Source organism: Curcuma longa, chromosome 20 (assembly GCF_044706935.1).
Source record: "Curcuma longa cultivar G26 ecotype Majalengka, Jawa Barat chromosome 20, ITB_CL_G26_1.1, whole genome shotgun sequence".
NCBI classification, from domain to species: domain Eukaryota; kingdom Viridiplantae; phylum Streptophyta; class Magnoliopsida; order Zingiberales; family Zingiberaceae; genus Curcuma; species Curcuma longa.
In genome coordinates this window covers 7,279,810-7,304,151 of record NC_133880.1, presented here as the reverse complement: position 1 = coordinate 7,304,151, position 24,342 = coordinate 7,279,810, and the positions used below count along the sequence as shown (strand labels likewise).

Genomic DNA, 24,342 nt, shown 5'->3' with positions numbered 1-24,342 from the left:
CTTTTTTTATGTAAACCAGTACCTTTGAAGGATCTAAAGTTGATTGCAGACCTCTAGCTCTGGATGTAAAGAAATTAAGCAAACTTAGATAATTAACAAATATAGAAAAGGAAAGAGACGATTAAGAAGAACTAAAGGCAGGCAAACAAGGATGCATGATTAAATAACCAGCTCCAATAAACTAGATCGCTTCGGCAACCTGCCTCGCTGCTTGGAAGTAGACCTGCCCACGGGCCGGGTCTGGCCCGGACCCGGCCCGGACCCGGACCGGGTCAAACCCGGACCCGGCCCGTTGACCTGGTTAGCCGGGCCGAACCGTAACCGGCCCGGCAGCCTGCCGGGCCGGTTAAGGTTCAAGAGGTCTTGAACCGGCGGTTCAGCCGGTTAACCGCCGGTTTGAACCGCCGGTTCAATAGTTTAAATTTTTTTTTTTGGGTATAGCCGTTGGAACCGGCGGTTCCAACGGCTCTGAACCGCCGGTTAACCGGCGGTTCAGAGCCGTTGGAGGCTTTTTTTGATTTTTTTTTTCAACGGATGAGATCATTTGACCGTTTTTTGATCAATGGCTAGGATTTAGTGTCCGTTATGATCCAAATTCTATAAATAGGGAGCTCATTTCATCATTTTTCACACACTTCTCTACTCTCTAACTCTCTTTCTCAATTTCGTAAGTTCGCGTTCTCTCGTTTCCGAGCTCCGACTCCGTCTTTCGCCTACAATGGAAGGAGGCCGCGGTGGAAGTTCTTCACATCGATCTCGGAGGGGAAAAGAAATAGCGCACGAGGATCCCAACATCCAATCCACCGACGATGAGATCGAGGCCGCCCAACACCTTCCAACCCCCGAAACACAAGGAAGTACTGATGCAATTACTTATAAGGTTCGGGAAAATCCTCCTCTTAAATCTACTATTTTTACAAAATATTTTGAGAAAGTCACTCTTCCGTCGGGAGAAATGCGTGCAAAATGCAAGCATTGTAATGCTTCCTACAAATTCCAAGCCGGCGGCGGCTATGGGTCGTTAAAACGACATGTAGAAACGAAGCACCCGACGGAATATAGACTTGACTTAAATCAAACACAATTATCTAGATTTTCTACCGGTAGTAGTACTGATTCTGGTTTATTTTTATATTCTGATAATAAATTAAGAGAATCATTAGCTAAATTTGTTTCCGTAGAACATTTGTCTTTTAGTTTTGGATCTAAATGTACTTTTGAAGATTTTTGTAAAGAATCCCTTAATCCTAGTGCTAAACGTGTTCCTAGGACTACTCTTACCCGTACAATTAAAAAATTAGTAAAACAAGGAAAAAAAGAATTTAATTGATGAATTTAGTAAATTAAATAATAAAGTTTCTTTATGTGCCGATATTTGGAGCGATCATTGGCAAACTCATTCCTATATGGGTGTGACTTGCCATTGGATTGATAGTTCTTGGATCCTCCAAAAACGATTAATAGCTTATAGAGTTTTTGATGAATCACATTCTGCTCATAATATTGCACAGTTATTATGTTTAATTTTAGAAGAATATGGATTAACTCATAAAATATTTTCAATATCATTAGATAATGCTAGTTCTAATATCGCTTCTATAGACGAATTAAAATTTGTTTGTCAACCTGTTATTGGTGGTTTATTTTTTCATATTCGTTGTGTTTGTCATGTTTTAAATTTATGTGTTCAAGTGGATTAAGGCTTTTAGAAAATTATATTAAACCAATTAGAATAGCAATTTCTTATTTATGGTCTCATCCATCTATGATGAAACAATGGGGTAGATTTTGTAGAGCTAATGGAATGAGACCTAAAAAATTTCCACGTGATGTACCAACACGTTGGAATTCTACATATCAATTATTACAAGATTCATTTCAATATAAAGATTTATTATGTTTATTTTTTGCAGAAAATAGTAATACTAATATATATTTATTTTCACAACAATGGAATATTTGTAGTAGTATTTGTGAAATTTTAAAAGTTTTTAATGATGCAACTGAACAACTTTCCGGTGTTTATTATCCTACTGCTCATTTAATTTTAGTGAATTTTTGTAGTATAGTATTAATTTTAAATGAACATATTAATAATGAAGTTTTAACTTCTTGTATAGTAGCTATGAAAACAAAATGGGAAAAATATTTTTATTTAATTTCTGAAATTTATTTAGTTGCATTTGCTTTAGATCCTAGATTTAAATTAGAAGTTTTACAAGAAATGCTTACTTTATATTATGACGCTTTAATTCCTGTTAAAGATTCTTCTTCTCCTAATCCCGCTAATATTATATATATTATTAGAAATTATTTATCTGATATTTATAATCAATATTATGTTAAATATGGAACACAAACTAATATTTCTGAAACACAACAACAAACTACTAATGTTAATTTAAAACTTACAAAAGCACAACTTTTATTAAAAGAATGGACGAAACGTCCACGAGGATCCTCAAGTTCCACACAGGAACTTGAGAATTATTTTACCACTTCTTTTGATTTTAATGAAGCAGACAGCGAAGATTTCGATATTTTGAAGTGGTGATCACAGAAGGCTTCAAGTTTTCCCGTTCTCTCGGTAATTGCCAAAGAAATTTTAGCATGTCCAGTGTCAACTGTTGCTGTGGAGCAGACATTCAGTGCCGGCGGCAACATATTAGATGAACGGCGATCAACTATGTCTCCTGACTCATTGGAAGCCCAAGCACTACTCGACGATTGGACCAGAGCCGAGAAGAGAATCCAAGGAATGCAACTTTCAGAAGACGAAGCTGAAGAATTTGATACGGAAGGAACGAATACGACGGGAGGAACGGGAGGAAATGGAAGTGAGTGAATGAGTGATGTAAAAGGGTAAAAATGTAAAAGAACTACGTGGGCTTTGATTCCTCTATACCCTAAGGGGATACGTAGGCAACTTAATAAGTGCAAGCCCTTTTTTCAATAAATTTTAAATTTTAAATTTAATAATTTTAAATTTTTAATTTTTTTAATATAATAATCTCGAACCGGCACGAACCGTGACGAACCGTGAACCGAACCGTGAACCGGCGGTTCCGAACCGTGAACCGTAACCGTCTTGGACGGTTAAGGTTAAGGGTCGACCTCCCACGAACCGTCGAACCAACGGTTCCGAACCGTCGAACCGACGGTTTCGAACCGTGGTCGGGTCTACTTGGAAGAAGAGGATACGGTATTATTAGACGTGGGAAAGTGTCGGTGCTTTGACTGTCTTTTTCTTTTTTCTTAAATCACATATTACAAAAAAGAAAAAAAAAGACTTTCATAGTACAAGTCCAGATCCAGATCTGGTCAATCAGTTCGTTGATATATTAACTGCATGTCGAGACAGCTGTTGAGGTGGTCGGTAGATACACCTACCTACTTACTTCCGATATTTACAATTATTGATTTAATATTATCGATCATTGATTTAATTATGACGGCCATTAAATTAATTCTATGAATGTTAACATATTTTATCAGGTTAGCTTATTCTTTTAGATATGTAAATTAAGGTAAAAGCAAAAGTAAACTTCTTCTCCTTAAAATTATATTGTCTTATTTAAGATTATTTACAATCATATCAAATTTTAAATTCTGGTGATCTTTTAAATCTTTAACAATCTTAAAAAGAATAGAAAGAAGAACTCGAGAAGATAAATCACTATTTAATTAAACTATGTAAGAGAGAAGAAATCAAAAAGATAAATCAGTATTTAAGAATTAAGTGATTTGAACAACATGTATATAAAGGAATAAAGGAATATCATCAAAACTCACTTTGAAAAGTGCATCTCCTTAAATTCCCTTTAACTCTGAATTAATGATGAAAACATTCAAATTATAAAATTTTTTACAACATCTTTGGAAGACAAGCGTCCAGCTAAAAAATTTGCATTTAAGCGGAATATTCACGGGTTTAAATGCACATTTATGTTCAAAACAAGCATTTAATATATTTAAATAATAAAAAAAATTAATAAACAGCTGGAAAATCAAATAATGCATAAAAGATTAAATATTCAATCAACTGTCCTTGGAAAAATCCTTGCTATGGAAGACATAGGAGAAACTAGATTTTCACCAGTTATAGTATCTCAACGTTTTGACGATAAATAAATAAAAATTATTTTAAGTTGTTGGACAAACTATTTATTTTAAGCAATCTTTCTTTCAAATATTGTTGGAGATTTCACTAGAATTACAAAGGATAGTCTGAATTGAAAGTACAAAACTAAATCAAACTTATCTATTAAAATTGCTTTGAGTTGATGATCTCAATCTGCTAGGCTAGGCTAGTTAGATCGGGTCTGAGTTGTTAAGTGCTCGAGCCAATCACGTAGCTGTCTGTTGGACTATTGAGTGAACTTTCCAAAGCTAGAGTGGGACATTATTGGTCGAATGTTGAGTGCTCCCGAGTGCCTCGAGGTCCAAGCAACTCGAGTGCTTTCCAAGCCTGAGTGGGAAGCCGAGTGCCACGAGAGTGAGTTGCTAAATGTCAAGTACCACTCGAGTAGGTTGTCGAATACTGAGTCAGGACGCTGAGTGCCAAGTGTTAGAATTCATACAAGCTAGAGGGGGTGAAAAGTGTTGATCACATTGAGTTGATTGAATAGCGAAAAGTTGAACAAATCGACAACACAACTCATATAAGGTTGATTTTACTTGGTTTACCGCCTCCCAAGCAACTACATTCAAGGTCTAGTCCTAACAACTACCACTATTAATTGATTGATACTCCTGTTTCAGCTTTACCAAAGTAGAATTCTCGCATTACCTAGTATATTATCTACCTTAACCTACTAGTACTTTCTTTGCCCTACAATCGGTCAATCTTAACCTACCAAGGCTTCATCATTATCTAACATCAAGTCAACCTTAACTTATCAGAACTTCATCGTTGTCTAGCATCTGGTCAACTTTAACCTACTGGGACTTCACGCCTCATACCAACTCTATGTTGGACTTCTAATCGCCCAGTGTCCGATCAACTGTGACACACTTGAACTTTTCTCTTACCAACTCCATGTTGAACTCCAGTCAATAATGATCCACTTTATCTTTCCTCTTGCCAATTTCCTATTGGACTTTGAACTACCAAGGGTCCAGTCAATCATTGACTCACTTGAACTTATCGCTCAACAAATTAATATATTGATCAACTGTCAAGTATCCAGTCAACCTTGACTTACTTGACACTCAACTAACATATTGATCAAATATCGAAACTTAACTTGAGTCAACTTGAGCTTAATCAACTTGATCAACCTTGACCAAAGATCGATTGCACCAATACTGAGTTAGGATGTCGAGTGCAAAGTAGGGAAGTCGAGTCGCCTGAATACCAAGTGTCACTTGAGCCCAAGTGGGTCGTTGAGCATTGAGTCGGGAAGCTAATGCAGAGTTAGTAAAGTGAGAAGCCGAGGCCTGTGTTAAATACAGTTTTCATAAAATAGATTTGTTTCCTTTAGCGGTGCTACAAGGTAACGATGGTGGTCTGTTTTCTAGGATACAATGGGGAAAGCACAATCGCAACTTAGTATAAGTTGTTTGTGGAGAATTGAGCATGTACTCGAACGCTATCACCAAGAGTATGTTGAGTAGGTTATGGATTCATCATTAATCATTCAACCATTTCAGATCAGCACATTAATGCATTTGTTACATATGTTACATACATGAGCAAACAAGAAAAAAATGACTCGTGTGGAAAAATATCGACGGATCCACTTTGGGCAATTTTACCCCAATCAGTCTGTCATTTGATGCATATAGATAGCGCTTGTATAAAAGTCATCTGGGATTATTATAATCCAAACCCTTAATTTGCACCTACCCTATAAGTGTATATATGCATATTCACACCTTCCACAATTGTGATAATAAACTAGCTTTAATGCCACTTAAATTCCAATGTGGGGCTTATCTCTCATTCATAATGGAGTCTCCTTTCATTTACCATTTTTCCATTCATATTTTCCAACATTTCCCAAGCCTCTTTTGAAGTTGAGACACTTGCAATTCTTGAGAATCCTATCATGTACTATTTGGTGAAGGATAAACAACACTTTTGAATCTTTCTTCTTGTTCTCCCTTGCTTGACTTTCATCAGTATCCTCATCATCAAAGTCTCTCTTTACTAAATGCTCTTTTTTATAATGAAAAAAAAAAAATCAAGAGTTGAGAAACTCTATTGATTGCATTAGGAATTAAGACACTTCAAATATGGCCCTGATCTGGACAATAAGAGATCAAAAATAGACAGAATATAAATTTTCAATTACTTCATTTGTAAACAAGTAGCTTATTAACTAATACAAACACATTGAATATAAACTATTTTTTTAAACTACCGACCAGCAATATTACCACTAATTATCAACTCATCAACTCATATATTTTGATCATCCATCAGCATCGCCATCATTATTCTTAATTAATTCACAATATACTTAATTTCACTGCTTTGCGTAACTGAGGATAGCATACACAGTCTGCACCAAAGTGAGAAGATTGAAGAAAATAGCTGCACTGACAACGATACTCACCCACCGATTCTTGAAATAGTTTTGCCTCAACCATGAGAAATTCCATAGTGCCCAAAGTCTGTTTGACCTGTTTCTGCAGTACTTGTCCACATTGTGCATTACCTCTGCCAGATACAAATGGTCGAAGTCGACGACAGAGGCATAGGTCCTTCGGAGCTCGTTGAATATGTGAGCCACTTCGTCGTCATAGCGCAGGCGGCTGACGATGATCCCATGTTTCCGGAGCACCGCCACGTCCTTGTCGGTGTTTATCAAGTAGTCCATGAACCAAACGTAAGTGGAGACGTAGTTGTCGACGCCATGGCATTGCTGCTCGAAAGCGATGAGGTTTCGGAGGAGGGAGATATTGTCATCGTCGATGAGGAGTTGAGGAATCTCCAAGGATCTCTTGCCTGCGTTGAAAGTGATGTCCAAGAAGCTACTGCCATCGGTCTTATTTGAAAATTGTATTCTCATTGCTTGGAGCACCTCTGCGCTGGGGAAGGAACGTAAGTGGACCCCGCCGTGCACATAGGCATTTGCGTTCAGCTCACTAGTAAGCCGTGAATGGAAAAGATGGAGCAAATGGGAACTTGTTTGAAAGCTACTGAAGTTCGAGGGCAATGTCGATGTCGGAGAGAGGTTTCGGTGAATTTGATCCGTGAGATTTAGACAGAGGGAGTATGTTGAGGATCCAGGGGAAAGCGAAGGCAGCGTAAATTCGCCCACATCGAAGAGATAAAAAAGGGGAAAAAGAGGGAACTGGTTTTCGACAAGGAACATATCGTTGACAATCGATGGAGCTGCCCACTTCCACGAGTACTCTCCCATCTCTGTTTTATGCAGCCCCGCTTGCTCCATTAGAAACTCGGCCATGAAAGCACAGTCGAGCAGCATCATCTCAAGAACTCATTCCTTTTCATGCCGATCTTCTCCGAGTAGACATCACGTAAATTCGACTCCCAGTTCTCGAATCGCGCGACAATGTCCTGCACTGAATTCCGTCCATGCGGCTGAGAAAGTTGTTGGCATAGGGAAGTTTGATCCTTTCATCCGTTGCTCGAAAGCGTTGCTTTCCATAGTTGTAGGGACCGAGGGAGACCATCTTTGGTTCAAAAGAATCAACATTGGTTCTGCGGATGCTCCCAGGAACTCGAAAGATCGACGCCTGGAATTGGATGCCTTGTTTGCCTGAGGCCGATTTCAGCTTCTCCATTAAAATCGTCGACCAGTGATCGGCATCTTCAAAATCGAGAGATGCGATAGACTCACTTTCCATCTCTTATAGTTAAGCAGCCTTTGAAGGATCTAAAGTCGATTGCAGACGTCTAGCTCTCTGGATTCCAAGAAATTAAGCAAACTTTAAAAGACCGTACATATACGAATATGCAAAAACTAACAAATTATAGAAAAGAAAAGATACGATTACGAAGAAGAACTAACGGCAGGCAAACAAGGATGATTAAAGAACCAGTAGGGCAGCTCCAACCTAGATCGCTTCGGCAACCCGCCTCGCTGCTTGGAAGAGGAGGAGGAGGATACGGGATCAGACTTAGAGATTGTATCTTGTAGATGCATAGGCGCCTTGACTTTTTTCCCCCTTTTTTTCTTAAAAGAAAAAGACTTTCATAATACAGATCGAGATCCAGATCTAATCGATCAGTTCGTTGATATATTAACAAACATTTATTCAGATCGAGATCCACAAACATTTAATAGATTTAAATAATAAAAAAATAAACATCTAGAAACTCAAATTAATGCCTAAAAGATTAAATATTCAATCATCTGCCCTTGGAAAAATCCTTGCTATGGAAGACATAGGAGAAACTAGATTTTCACCAGTAGAAGTATCTCATTTTGATGACAAACAAAAGTTGTTTTAAGATTGTTTGGCAATATATCTGTTTTAAGGCATCTTTCTTTCAATGATTATTGAAGATATTTGTCAGAGTTACAATAGATAGTCTGAATTGAAAGTACAAATCTAAATCAGATCTCAAACTGTCAGAGTGGACTAGTTAGATTGGGCTACTGGTTGTCTAATCCATCGAGTGCTCGAGCAAATTGCATAGTCATTTGCCAGACTACCGAGTGAACTTTCCAAACTCAGAGTGGGACATCGCTGGCTTAATGTCAAGAGCTCCCAAGTGCCGCGAGGCCCATGCGGCCCGAGTGCTTTTCCCAAACCCAAGTGGGAAGCTAGTGCCAAGTGCTGCCATAGTGGATTGCCAAGTGCCGAGTACTGCCCGAGTGGATTGTCGAGTATTGAGTCAGGACACTGAGTGCCAAGCTAAGTGGGAGAACCCATGTGAGCTAAGGGGGTGAATAACTTTGATTGTGTTGAGTTGATTGTGCAACGGAAACTCGAACAAATCGATAACACAATGCAAATAAGGTCAATTTTACTTGATTCATCACCTCCCAAGGCAACTACATCCCCACAAAATCTAGTCATAATGACTACCATTTGATTACGACGTATTTGCAGGAATTTTCCTCCAAATGGGGAACGCAATCAAAGGATGCTGGACATCTGGATTGGCCACAGTATGTGCTTCCCGATTTACCCTGGTGGTCGGTGGGAAACTTCCGTGGGACCGGGCCGGCCACCCCTAGGGATTGAGTCCATGAGACTGACTGGGATTTATCAATTTTTAGTCATAATGACTACAAGCACTATTATTCTCCTTTTCAGAAACCTTCCAAGGTAGATAGGTCTCGTACAACTTATTTCTGGAACAAATACAATAAAAAAATAAATATACAAATGAAATCAAAAGAAATCGAAACAAACACATTTACACTAGTGAGTTTTGCTTTGGATACTTCTTGTTACTTTGAATTACCTCTTGTTGGTTCATCCTTAAACCCCAAGGACCGACTACTTCAAAATACCTCAAAACCTTCTTTCTAGGATTATTGTTTGGATTAATTTTCGTCTAACAGTCGATTGTTTGGATTATTGAGGCCGACCTCAGCTTCTCAAAGAAAGTCCTCGTCAAATCATCCATCTCTTATAGTTAAACAACAAGAGAGGATTGCAGACTTCTAGCTCTGGATTCCAAGAAATTAAGCAAACTTAAACAGTTCGCATATATGAATATATATGCAAAAACTAACAAAAAAATAAAAGAAAAGAGACGATTAAGAAGAAGAACTAAAGGCAGACAAACAAGGATGATTAAAGAACCAGTAGGGCAGCTTTAACCTAGATCGCTTCGGCAACCTGCCTCCTCGCTGCTTGGGAGAAGATAGGAGACGAGAGAGGAGAGGAGAGGAAGGTATCAGACTTGGGAAATGTCGGTGCTTTGATTTCCTTTTTCTTTTTTCTTAAATCATTATAAAAAAAAAAAAAAAAAAAAAGACTACCATGATACAGATCGGGTCACTCAGTTCCTTGATTATCCTTATTTTTTTTAAATTGATATCATATATCTAATTTACACGGGTAATCAATTCGTTTCTGTCATCAAAATAAATAAAAAAGTACTCAATATTCTTAGATTAATTGTCTATTAAAATTAATTTATCTATTAATTCATGGAAATTGAAATGTAATTAAAATTACTTCACTATTGATTTATTATTGATCAGTGATTTAATTATGACGGTTGTTAAATTATGTCTATGTTCATATACTTTATCAAGTTGGCTTATTCTTTTAATAAAGAACATTAAGATAGAGACAAAGATAAACTTTTTCTTCTTAAAATTACATTATCTTATTTAAGATTATTAACAATTATTTATCAAAATATAATATGACCTGTAAATTAAAAAAAGTAACGTATCAAATTTTAAATAAAGGCAGGCAAACAAGGATGCATGATTAAATAACCAGCTCCAATAAACTAGATCGCTTCGCAACCTGCCTCGCTGCTTGGAAGAAGAGGATACGGTATTATTAGACGTGGGAAAGTGTCGGTGCGTTGATATATTAACAACTTAAACCAGTGGAATATCCATGTGATTCAAGTTTACTGGAGATTCTAGGCGAATTTTTTTAAATAATAATAATTATTTTTAAAAAAATTTCTCATCTTTTTTATTTGGACTTGAGATCTGGGGTTTAAAATTTTTTTAAAATAAATTAAAATATTAATTTTATAGAAATAAAAATATAATTTTTTATTCAGACATATTTATATTCAAATAATAATAATAAAAATATAATTCCCTATTATTTTATAGAATAAAATTATTTTAAAATTAAATAATAAAAAAACTTAATTTGTGCATAGCAAAGAGGAACATATTCACAGAGGATGTGCTCGGTGCTTACCACTCTTATTCGGTCTTGCTCTTCTTCAACCGCGACAAGCCGACGAGGTCTGGCGAAGGGCCAACTGCAAAGGCGAAGGGCGAACAATGAACGACCAACGGCGAACTGGCAAAGGCAAAAAATCAGAAAGAGTTGAACCAGTATGTATGGTTTTAAGTCAAGGAATTTAATTTGATAAGTTCTATTAAAGAAATAAAAGTTTACCTCTAGTTGATATAATCATATAGACGACATTACAGTTTCAATTGGGGCCATAATTAACTAAATCGGTTATTCTAATCATATAGATTGAAGGGTTTGTTGGCATTTTAGGGTTTTTCTTTTTTATTTGGGGCCATAATCAGTTAAATCGGTAATTAAAAATATTTTAATAATTTTTATTTTTTTAAAATCTATACATTGATATATTGAAAATTGGACCCCAATTAAAATTAGGCCCTAGGCATAGGCCTTAGTGGCCTATGCCTAGAGCCGGCCCTGCATGATATTCCTTTTAGATTCTTAAGACACTTCTTCAACTATTGAGACAGCTGTTGAGGTGGTAGGTTGATACTTTAGTAATTTTACATGGTCGATCTTACAATCATACGAGGAGATAAATCCGGAAGTCGCATTGGCCATAACAAGGGAGTCTATTATCTCGGCTTCACGATCATATGAGATAAATCGGGAAGCCGCATTGATCATAACAAGGGAGGCCATTACCTCGATTTCGCTGAGATTTGATCTTTGTCTACTTCAGTAAGTCTGTCCCATCATAACCAACTTAACTATGCCCCAAGTGCTAATAGATCATCTTCCGGTATTTACAATTATTGATTTAATATTATCGATCATTGATTTAATTATGACCATCATTAAATTAACTCTATGAATGTTAACATATTTTATCAGGTTAGCTTATTCTTTTAGATATGTAAATTAAGGTAAAAGCAAACGTAAACTTCTTCTCCGATCCTTAAAATTATATTGTCTTATTTAAGATTATTTACAATCATATCAAAATTTAAATTCTGGTGATCTTTTAAAACTTTAACAATCTTAAAAAGAATAGAAAGAAGAACTCGAGAAGATAAATCACTATTCAAACTATGTAAGAGAGAAGAAATCAAAAAGATAAATCAGTATTTAAGAATTAAGTGATTTGAACAACATGTATATATAGGAATAAAGGAATATCATCAAATAAAACTCACTTTGAAAAGTGCATCTCCTTAAATTCCCTTTAACTCTGAATTAATGATGAAAACATTCAAATTATATAAAATTTTAGACATCTTTGGAAGACAAGCGTCCAACTAAAAAATTTGCATTTAAGCTGAATAATCACGGGTTTAAATGCACATTTATGTTCAAAACAAGCATTTAATATATTTAAATAATAAAAAAAATTAATAAACAACTGGAAAATCAAATAATGCTAAAAGATTAAATTAAATATTCAATCAACTGTCCTTGGAAAAATCCTTGCTATGGAAGACATAGGAGAAACTAGCTAGATTTTCACCAGTTGTAGTATCTCAACGTTTTGACGATAAATAAAAATTATTTTAAGTTGTTGGACAAACTATTTATTTTAAGCAGTCTTTCTTTCAAATATTGTTGGAGATTTCACTAGAATTACAAAGGATAGTCTGAATTGAAAGTACAAATCTAAATAAGACTTATCTATTAAAATTGCTTTGAGTTGATGATCTCAACCTGCTAGGCTAGCCTAGGCTAGTTAGATCGGGTTGTTGGATTGTCTGAGTTGTTAAGTGCTCAAGCCAATCACGTAGCTGTCTGTTGGACTATCGAGTGAACTTTCCAAAGCTAGAGTGGGACATCATTGGTCGAATGTTGAGTGCTCCCGAGTGCCTCGAGGTCCAAGCAACTCGAGTGCTTTCCAAGCCTGAGTGGGAAGCCGAGTGCCACGAGAGTGAGTTGCTAAATGTCAAGTACCACCTGAGTAGGTTGTCGAATACTGAGTCAGGACGCTGAGTGCCAAGTGTTAGAATTCATACAAGCTAGAGGGGGTGAAAAGTGTTGATCGCATTGAGTTGATTGAATAGCGAAAAGTTGAACAAATCGACAGCACAACTCATATAAGGTTGATTTTACTTGGTTTACCGCCTCCCAAGCAACTACATTCAAGGTCTAGTCCTAACAACTACTACTATTATCCTTCTCCTCCTCGAATACCTTCCGGAGGCAGAGAGATCTCTTAAAACTTGTTTCTGTAACAAATACAATCAAAAATAAATATATAATGCAATCGAAACAAATATGTTTACACAATTGACTTTTAGGCACAGTTTACTTGAAAGAGTGGATGGTGGATGGATGAAACAAACCTAGGGATATGGAAAGGGAAAGGAAAGTGAATAAAATACATCCTTTATTGTGTTTGTTTACTTTGTTTAGGAAGGATGAATAAAATTATTTGTTATTGTTTAAAATACCCTCCCGACAGTGCTCGCAACGATCCGTCCCCCGGGGCTTCGCCGACGGCGCCTTCTGCCGTGTCTCCGAGAATTTGACGGACTCGCTTGAAAACTTCCAGCTACAGAAGCTCACCGGTTCTCTTTACCAATTCTTCAACAAGAAGAAGCAACCTTCCGATGCGGAACAAATTCTGGGCGATGATGCAGGAGAACAACATCGAGCCCGATTCGAGGATCTTCAACATGAAATTGCGTTGGCTGTTTGCCAAGGAAGAACGCACAGTGCCTGCCATCGAGCTCATCGACCAGATGAAGCGCATCGGGTCGAAGCCTGATGCTTTCGCCTTCAATTCCTTGGTCAAACGCCACATCAAAGATGGGAACTTGATCGAAGAAGTTGATCTTCGATTTCTCGAAGGAGTGCCCACCGAACCAGCAGACATTTGAGATTCTGATCCCTTATCTTTGTGACACAGCGAGCTCGATTGAGCAGTGAAATGCCGCTTCGATGTATCGAACAGGCGGTGCTTTGCGGAGCTCGATTGAGCTTTGACCCCTCTCCTTCCCTTCATAGGCAATGATGTTCACAATGTCTTTTGCCAAACAATGCTTCTCCAAATTGATCCTTTCCTTGCTATCCCTTGGCAGCGCCACATCGATTGATTCGAGCATCGCAGAATAATGGTCTAGTGTCTCTGTGAACCTGGTCAGGCGGTTGGCGCGTGTGTGGAGGCCGGCGGTTGGCGCGTGCGTGGAGGCGCTTGGTCATGTCCTCCATGTTGGCTTGATCAATTTGACAAATTTGACTTGATTTGACCGCGGTTGAGCTCGAGTTGGGTCCGATTTAACCCTAAAATCAATTAAAACCAAATTAATGCAAAAATTGCCATTAAATCATAAAAATTATAATCAAGCCTCAAATTATGCAATATAGGACAAATAAGATCAAATCGATTCATTTTATAATTTATTTTCATGTAAAAGCCCAAAAATAAATCGATTAAAAATTAATAAAACCCTAACTCATCAAATTCCCCCACACTTACCCTTGAGCGTCCCGCTCAAGTCAACAAAATAAACTAGGATTGTACCCCCTAGATCATCCTCAATCATGATTAGAAACAATTAAAAGAAAATTATCTAAGCTTGTAAAGTCTCAAAAACTTAAATCCATGGATTAGACTTGTATTTGGTTAACCGCATAGTAAGTTTCACCCTTCTTGACTAATTGAGAAAAATGCATCACACTGAATCTCACGAGGTTGTTTTCAATAGATAAATCAGTGGCTCTCACCCTAATTGCTAATTCATGATCAATGTAGAGTGGAGCTCACTCAAGCAACTTAGGTTTCATGCATTTCCATAGGCTTGCTTGTTTTCTACTCTCCACTACCATTCTTGATTTGGAATCCACATATACTAGGCTTATTGAAGACATGTAAAGAATCATGAACTGAAACAAATGAAATAGGAATTTAGAAATGAAATTTCAAGAGAAAAGAAATTCAAGAAAAGAGTGAATGAAAGTGGTAGACATGAGTATAGTTAAATGCTAATCAATGAACCCTTGCCCTTTTTCTGATTTCTTTCTCTTGTATTCCATTTGTTTAAGTGTGTTCTTCCATGAATCCATGAAGAAAAAGTTCCTCTTCCTCTAAAACTCATGAGGTTCCATTCAAACTTGATACAAAATCATCAAACATCAAAATTCACTTGAGGTCCATTTCTTGATACAAAACTCCTCTTCTTTCTTCTTCTTTTCTTCATCACCCAAATGTGCCATTTTTCATTTCTTCTTCGAATCAAGCCCAATTCTTTCACATTTAGGTTTCAAAAGACATAAGAAATAGCATCCAATCCTCAGGAGTCAAAATTCACCTCACATGAAACCACAATTTCAATGTATCAATGCATGCTTAATTCTGAAAATTATTGAAATTGCATTTGAAATTTGGCTTGTTCTCCCTTGTTTCTTGCTCTTTTGCTTCCATTCTTTTTGCATCATGAAGCTTGATTGATGAGGCTAATATCCATGCAAAATTTTCATGAAATCCAGATTCGGATTAATAGCAGCAAAATTAGGGAACATGGCTGAAAAATTAGAGCTGAAAAACTGATTTTTCTCAAAACGAAATCTTGCTTTTCTCTCTTGTTTCTTGCTCTTTTGCCTCCATTCTTTTTGCATCATGAAGCTTGATTGATGAGGCTAATAGCCATGCAAATTTCCATGAAATTCGAATTCGGATCAGTGCCGTAAAAATTGCTCAAATAAAAACTGAAAAACTAAAACTGTTTTCTGATTTTCTGAATTTTTTTTTTAGCTGTTTTGTTTTCTCTGGTTTCTTTTTCTGTTTTGTTTCTGATTTTTTTTTTCTGTTGGAGCAGCACTTGGGACAACTTGAATTCTGAATTTGTTGTTTAGAAGACAACTGAAATGGAGTAGGTTCTACTGTGGTTCTTCATCCGATCAAATTCTTGAAACTCCTTGATACAAAGTTCTCTTCTTCTTTTCTTTTTCTTTTCTTCAACACACCCAAATGTGCTATTTTTGTTTTTCCTTTGAAATCTAACCCAATTCCTTCACATTTAGGTTCCACAAGAGCTGAGAAATAGCACCCAATCATTAGGAACCAAAATTCACTTCACATGAAACCGTAATTGCAATGTATCATTAGCACGAATCAATTCTAAAACTCATTTAAAACCAATCTGAAATTTTGCTTTTTCTCTCCTTTCTCTTACTGTTTTTCCTCCGTTCTTTTTCCATCTTGAAGTTTGCTTGATAATGCTAATAACCCTGCAATTTTCTGTGAAATTCGAATTCATTTCAGCCCCTCAAAAATTCAGAAATAGGCTGAAAAACCCAAACTGCAATTTCTGATTTTCTCTCTTTTTTTTTTTTTTTTTCTCTGAATTTTTTTCTGATGTAATGCATTTCAAATCTGATTTGTGCCCTTAGTTTGCTACACTTCAATCCACTTCTTCAAATGAATCTCCATTGATTTGTTGACTCAATCCAAGCAAACCAAGCAAAATTCATCAACAACTTCAAAACTCATCATTTTTCTTTCCAATTTCAAACTGTTTTCTTTTCATTTTTTTTTTCTGATCCTTTTGAATCTGAATTCTTTGGCTTTCTAACCTCAATACATTCCCAACAATGCAGCTCAGTAATTTCCCATTGAAACCGATCCACATGAGACTTTAAAAATCAAAGTTGAAGCTCTACTCCTTTTGGCACACCCTTCATTCTAAAAAAAAAATTTTTTTTTTTCTTCAAAATTTCAAACCTCCTCCCCCACACTTAAATCATTGACCGTCTCGGGCAAAGGAACATCAATAACATTTAAAATACCCATGTCCAAGAAAGCATGAAAAGTGAATCAAAAATGGGGAAGAAAAATTTCAAATGCAAATGACTAAACATGGATAAAACATAAAGGTGGATGGTTTATGGGGGGGGGAATTTTTTTTTTTTTAACCTAAATAAATGTGGACCCATCATAGATATTGTAGCCTTGAAAGAAAACAAGCAAGTTCTAGCATTGGCAATCACCTAAGTGCATCACACAAAATGGCTAACCTCACTAGGTATAAAAATCGCATTTTCTCAAGTTCATCAATCTAGGTTCCATTACTAAGGGTCATGCAAGCATTCCAAAGTGTTCATCCATGGATTTAAATTCCTAGAATAATCAATCAAATTTAATCCTCTTTCAAAAGCTTCTAACATGATATAAAGAAATCCTAGGGGGTACACTTTCAAGGTTCTTATTCCCTACCCTAAACCATGCATGCAAAATCCAAAATGCTCATGAAAATGAATTTTATTACTGATTTAAACTGAAAATGCAAAATAAAAACTAACATTGGTATTAACAATGAAAAAGAAAGTGAAAGTTGGAACAAACTCCCCTTCATCCTGGCGGTTGTAGAAGATTCAGTAATAAAATCCACGCCGGTAATGGAATGGATCGGGGAGAGGTAAGCATCTTCAGAATATGGTCATGAATGTGCTGAGTTGCTTTCTTAAAATTCTTCACCTCCTTGAATGGTGTCTCAGGTGGTCGAAGGTGATTCAGATGGAGCATCCACTTGGGAAGCTCGATTGTTGCTTGAATTGTTGTTGCCTTTTTCAGCATTAATGGAGACTCTATCAACCGTGGAAGTGTGCAATCTGATTTTTCGAATAAATCTGCAAGGCCAAAATAGAACCAATCTTCCACACGCATGTGGAGTAAGAAAGAGCAGAAATAACAATATCAAAATGTTTAGGGCATGCATAAAGAAATGAATCACATCCAATAAAATCAAAAACTGGTACCTCTATGATATTTTCTGAATGATGGGCATGAATAATATCCATGGATGAATAGGAGGTACCTGAAGCATGGCAAAGACTGGAGTGATCACAAATAAGCCCTAATTGCTGACTGTGTGGCTCCACAACTTCATCCTCCTCAACAGATGAGGTTTCCTGCTCTGACTCAAAATGAATGTATAAAAACTGGAAGTGATTCTTGGGGTGATTCCTTCAAATGAATCCCCTACACTTCAATATCTCTCCTCAGACTCCTCAATCACTAATGGTGGTCCCTGGGGCTCAGTGCAATCCCCTACACTCATTTACCTATCCTCTGAATCTTCTGATACCTCAATCAATAGGCTCTATATCTTCTTCCTTAATAACCAATGCACTCCTGTGGTCAAACTCATCTGAAGGTAAATCAGAAAATCACCATATCAGGGCTGATTTGTGTAGGAGAGTAGGAGTCATCCAAATCAAAATCAACCTCTTTAAATTTGGAATTTCTTGAGTACTTGACTTGATCTTTGAGCTTGGATTTGACTCATGCTATTTACAATCTGTCCAATGTATCTCTCAAGATTTTGCAATATTTTGCAAGGTTGTATCAAGCACTTGTTGACCTTGTTGAATAAACTCACTAGAATTTTCATAACTCCCTTGATGTGCATTGGACCTTTGTTGATTTTGAAATTGATTGGGCTGCTGAAAACCACTTGAATTCTGTCCACTTTGACTCACTTGCTGTTGGTACTGATTTGGGAGTTGATTGGGTTGATTTTGATGCTGAAAATTCCCTAGGAAGTTCATGTAAGGCTGCTGAAAATTATTGGAAAATTGCTGAAAATTCTGGTTTGAATGCTGAAATTGTGGAGGCTGAATATTTTGATATTGCTACTGATTTTGATGGAAATTTGGTTGATAAGGTTGCTGAAATTGATTCGATTGTTGTTGGAAACCTTGTTGAAATTGCCCTATCTGAAAATTCTGGTTTTGAAGTTGAAATTGTTGACCAACATTTTGAAAACCTTGATATGGCTCCTGCAAATAAAAATTTTGTTGTTCAGATTGTTGATAAAATGGTTGTTGATAAAAAGAATTTCCATACATTTTAGAAACCAACAATGATCAAAGCAACAATAAAGGAAATTATTTATAAGCTCAAATCAAACAATTTCTACTAGTTCCTTGGCAATACTGAAAATTATTCTTTCTTTTTTTCTCTTTCTTTTTTATTATTATTTTTTATTTCTTTTATTTTTATTTTTTATTCTTTTTAAAAATAAAAAAAAAGTAGATCATGTCCCCCATGTTGGCTTGATCAATTTGGCAAATTTGACTCGATTTGACCGTGGTTGAGCTCGAGTTGGGTCCGATTTGAGCCCTAAAATTAATTAAAACCAAATTAATGCAAAAATTCACCATTAAATCATAAAAATTATATCAAGCCTCAAATCATGCAATATAGGACAAATACGAATGAATCGATTCATTTTATAATTTATTTTCATGTAAAAGCCCAAAAATAAATCGATTAAAAATTAATAAAACTCTAACTCATCAAGCGCCATGACTGCGCTTCTGAATCTCTCGCTGGAGGAGGAGAACAAGAAGCCCATCACGGGTGCTCTTTCGAAGCTAGGGAACGAGGAGAAGTAGGGAGGAGCAGGACGAAGACAGAGAGAGTCGGGAAGAGAGAGAGAGAGGTATTTATGTCTTTTTGTTTTCCATCCTTTCCTTTCCGTCCGATTTGGAGGGGATCGATTTTGATAAAAAAATTGATCAGCGGATGGATTAGTTTTCTCTTCCCTCGTAAAAATTTAGAAAAGTAAGCAGCGGATGGATGAGTACTAAGGAAAACTTTCCTCAATTTTCCTTTCCGCGCTTCCAAGTAAACGCAGCATTACTTTGAATGCTTCTTGTTATTTTAAATTATCTCTTGTTGGTCCGGAAATGTATCAACATTTTATCCTCAAATCCCCAAGAACAGTAACTTCAAAACCTTCTTTTATAGGGTTGTAGTTTAGGTCGATTTCCTTCGACAATTGACTGATTTTACCCATTAGTTGATTGATCAATTATAGATTTGAATGCTGCTCTGACCCGTCATTTCAATGACTTCATCCACCTCAGCATCAATCGAATAGCCATTATCATCAATCGATTGTTGTCTAATCAGTCGAATCCTACAATCGAGTTCTGAACACTTAGTTCCCTTGAACAATGACATCACTCGAATGTTCATTACCATCAGTCAATTGTTACCGAATTAGTTGAATCTTGTAGTCGAATTCTGAACTTTCTATTTGATTGAACAGTGATATCAGTCGACTAATTATGATCAACCGAATTAAACAATTGGTGGTTTAACTCTCTGTTTGCTATAGTAACACTAAGGGTGCGTTTGGTTCAAGTTATGATGTATAACTTTGGTTATGTGATTACCTGGTAATCACATAACCAAGATTATGGGCATAAAACATAACCTAATGTTGTTTGGTTTACTTAATTTATTTGGAGGGAATAAAATATAATCAGTTTTATATTTACTATATTACCCTTCATTCAATTATATTTTAATATAATTCATTAAATTAACAAATATAATTTGATAATTTTATTTTAAAAAAATAATTTATTAAAAATAATTATTTTAATAAAAATATTAAAATAATAAATATAATTTGTTAATTTTATTTTTAAAATTTAAAATAAATTTATATATTTTAATAAAATAATTTATTAAAATAATTTATTAAAATAATTATTTTAATAAAATAATCTATTAAATTAATAAATATAATTCCTTAATTTTAAAATTTTAAATTTAAAATAAATTTATATTTATTTTAATAAAATAATTTATTAAAATAATTATTTTAATAAAATAATTTGTTAAATTAATAAATATAATATGATAATTTTATTTTAATAAAATAATTTATTAAAAAATTATTTTAATAAAATAATTTATTAAATTAATAAATATAATTTGTTAATTTTATATTTTAATATTTTAAAAAATATATATTTTTAATAAAATAATTCATTAAATAATTATTTTAATAAAATAATTTATTAAATTAATAAATATAATTCATTAATTTTATTTTTTTAATTTTAAAATAAATTATTTTTAAATTTAAAAATATTTAAATTAAAATTTATTGAATTAATTAATTTGATTTTAATTAGATTTCGTAGTACATTTTAATTAATTCAATTTTAAAATCGGAGGGTAATCATGAAAATTTTTTTGTTAACCTCTGGAATCATAGAAAACCTTAGGCTGCCAAGATAATCATAGATTACCCCCAACCAAACACCCCCTAACAGTCGACTGATCAAACTCATCAATCGACTGTTACTATAGCATATTATTGTTCATAGGTATGGTAGTACATTATTGTTCATAGGTTACTATAGCAAATCATATTTTCGAGGTTTAACATTCGTTAGTTGATTGATACACCCTATCAATCGATTGATACTTCTGTTTCAGCTTTACCAAAGCAGAATTCTCGCATTGCCTAGTATATTATCTACCTTAACCTACTATTACTTTCTTTGCCCTACAATCGGTCAATCTTGACCTATCAGGGCTTCATCATTGTCCAACATCCAGTTAACCTTAACTTATTAGAACTTCATCATTGCCTAGCATCCGGTCAACCTTGACCTGCTGGGACTTTACGTTTTATACCAACTCTATATTGGACTTTCAATCGCCCAGTGCCCGGTCAACCATGACCCACTTGAACTTTCCTTTTACCAACTCCATGTTGAACTCCAATCAACAATGATCCACTTGAACTTTCTTCTTGCCAATTCCTTATTGGACTTCGGACTACCAAGTGTCCAGTCAATCATTGACTCACTTGAACTTCTCGCTCAACCAATTAATATATTGATCAATTGTGTCAACTTTGACTATTTTACTTGACGCCCAACTAACATATTGATTAAATACCGAAACTTAACTTGAGTCAACTCGAGCTTAGTCAACTTGATCAACCTTGACCAGAGATCGATTGCACCAATACTGAGTTAGGATGTCGAATGTAGAGTCGGGAAGTCGAGTCGCCTGACTACCAAGTGTCACTCGAGCCCGAGTGGGCCATTGAGTATTGAGTCGGGAAGCTAATGCAGAGTTAGTAAAGTGAGAAGTCGAGGCCTATGTTAAATATAGTTTTCTTAAAATAGATTTGTCCCCTTAGCTTTAGCGGTGCTACAGGTTAACGAGGTGGTTTGTTTTCCATGATACAATGGGGAAACCACACTCGCAACTTAGTACAAGTTGTTCATGGAGAATTGAGCATGTACTTGAACGCTATCACCAAGAGTCTATTGAGTAGGGTGCACGGCACAGAGAAGGAAACGAGGAAAAACAAAAGTAGAAGGATTTCTTTCCTTCTGCTTCTTCATCTCCTACTTCTCTGCTCGTGGTTAAAGTCTCCTTATATAGGAGCTCTAACCCTTACAATATTAAATAGCTCATTAATGATCATTTACTGTCTTTACTCACCTAACTCAAAATGTTGACTGTCGATTATCAATGGTCAATCATTTTTATCCGTGAGGTTATGGATTCACCATTAATCGTCAGACCATTTCAGATTAGAACATTAATGCATCTGTTACACACATGAGCAAACAAGAAAAAAAAATGACTCATGTGGCAAAATATCGACAGATCCACTTTGGGCAACTTTACCCCAATCGGTCCATCATTTGATGCGTATAGGTAGCGCTCATACAAAAGTCATCTAGGGTTATTACAATCCGAACTCTTAATTTGCACCTGTCATACAAGTATATACATATTCACACCTTCCTCAATTATGATTATAAACTAGCTTTAATGCCACTTAAATTCCAATGTGAGACTTAGCTTTCATTCATAATGGAGTCTCTTTTCATTTACCATTTTTTCATTCATATTTTCCAACATTTCCTAAGCCTCTTTTGAAGTTGAGACAGTTGCAATTTTTGAGAATCATCTCATGTACTATGTGTTGAAGGATAAACAACACTTTTAAATCTTTCTTTCGGTTCTCCCTTAATTGATTTCCATTAATATCTTCATTGTCAAAGTCTCTCTACTAAATTCGAAAGATGTTAAGATCTAAATAAAATTTTTATTTTAATACTTCAAAACTCATAGTACTCTTCTTTGAAATGAAAAAGCAAAAGTTGAGAAATGCTATTGATTGTCCTTGTGAATTAAGACACTTCAAATATATGACCCTCTGATACCATTGTTAGAGAAAAAAAGGACAATAAGAGATCAAAAATAGACAAAGAGAATACAAATTTTCAATTACTTCATTTGTAATCAAGTAGCTTATTTACAGGTTAATTACATAATTATATCTCACTAACTCAACTAATACAAACACATTGAATATAAACTAGTTGTTTAAACTACCGACCACCAATATTACCACTAATTATCAACTCATGATCAACCCATTAACTTTGATCATCCATCAGCATCGCCATCATTATTCTTCACAATATACTTTCACTGCTTGGCGTAGCTGAGGATTGCATACACAGTTTGCACCAAAGTGAGAAGGTTGAAAAAATACAACTGCAGCGAAAGTCTGTTAGACCTGTTTCTGCAGTAGCTCTCCACATTGTTTACCGATAGTCACCCACCGATTCTTGAAATAGTTTTGCCTCAACCATGAGAAATTCCATAGTGCCCAAAGTTGAGGAATCTCCCAGCACTATCATTCTCCTTTTTGAAAACCTTCTTTCAGGAGGCGAAGAGGTCTCGTACAACTTATTTCTAGAACAAATACAACCAAAAATTAAATATACAAATGAAATCAAAAGAAATCGAAACAAACACATTTACACAAGTGAGTTTTGCTTTGGATACTTCTTGTTACTTTGAATTGCCTCTTGTTGGTTGGTTCATCCTTAAACCCGAGATTCGAATGTTACTCTGACCTATCCACTCAACATCTTCATCCATCTCAACATCAATCGATTGACTATTACCATCAGTCAATTGTTGCATAATCAGTCAAATCTCACAATCAAGTTCTAAACACTCTGTTCGCTTGAACAATGACATTACTCGATTGTTCATTACTATTAATCGATTGTTGTCTAATCAGTTAAACCCCGTAGTCGAGTTCTAAACTTTTTATTCGCTTGAACAATGATATCAGCTGACTGATATACTCCATTAGTCGATTGATTACGATCAACCTAGTTGAACAATCAATTTTTTAACTATCTATTTGCTACAGTAACATCAATAGTTAACTGACCGAACTCATCAATCATCTGCTATTGTAGCAGATTATTATTCATAAGGCTACTGTGGCAGATTGTTATTTCATAAGTTACTATAGCAACCCTATTTTCGGGGTTTAGCATCCATTAGTCGATCGATACTTTTGTTTCAATTACCAAAGTTGAATTTTCGCCTTGCCTAGTATCTTATTAATCTTAACCTGCTAGTACTTCCTTTGCCTTGCATTCGATCAATTTTAACTTACCAAGACTTCATCATTGTCTATCATCCGGTCAACCTTAGTCTACTAGGACTTCATCGTTACCTAACATTTGGTCAACTTAATCTACTAGAACTTTATCGTTGCCTAGCATCCGATCAACCTTAACCTGCTTGGACTTCACGCCTCATTCTAACTCTTTGTTGGACTTCTAATCATCAAATGTTCAATCAATTGTGATCCACTTGGATTTTCCTCTTGCCAACTCTCTGTTGGAATTTTGACTGCCAAGTGTCCAATCAACTATCACCCACTTAGA

General features: G+C 35.5%; 1 pseudogene; it reads right to left on the bottom strand.

The window, feature by feature from the left end:
• Nucleotides 1-6,461: 6,461 nt before the first annotated feature.
• Nucleotides 6,462-8,120, bottom strand: LOC141812881 (UPF0481 protein At3g47200-like; annotated as a pseudogene).
• Nucleotides 8,121-24,342: the final 16,222 nt, after the last annotated feature.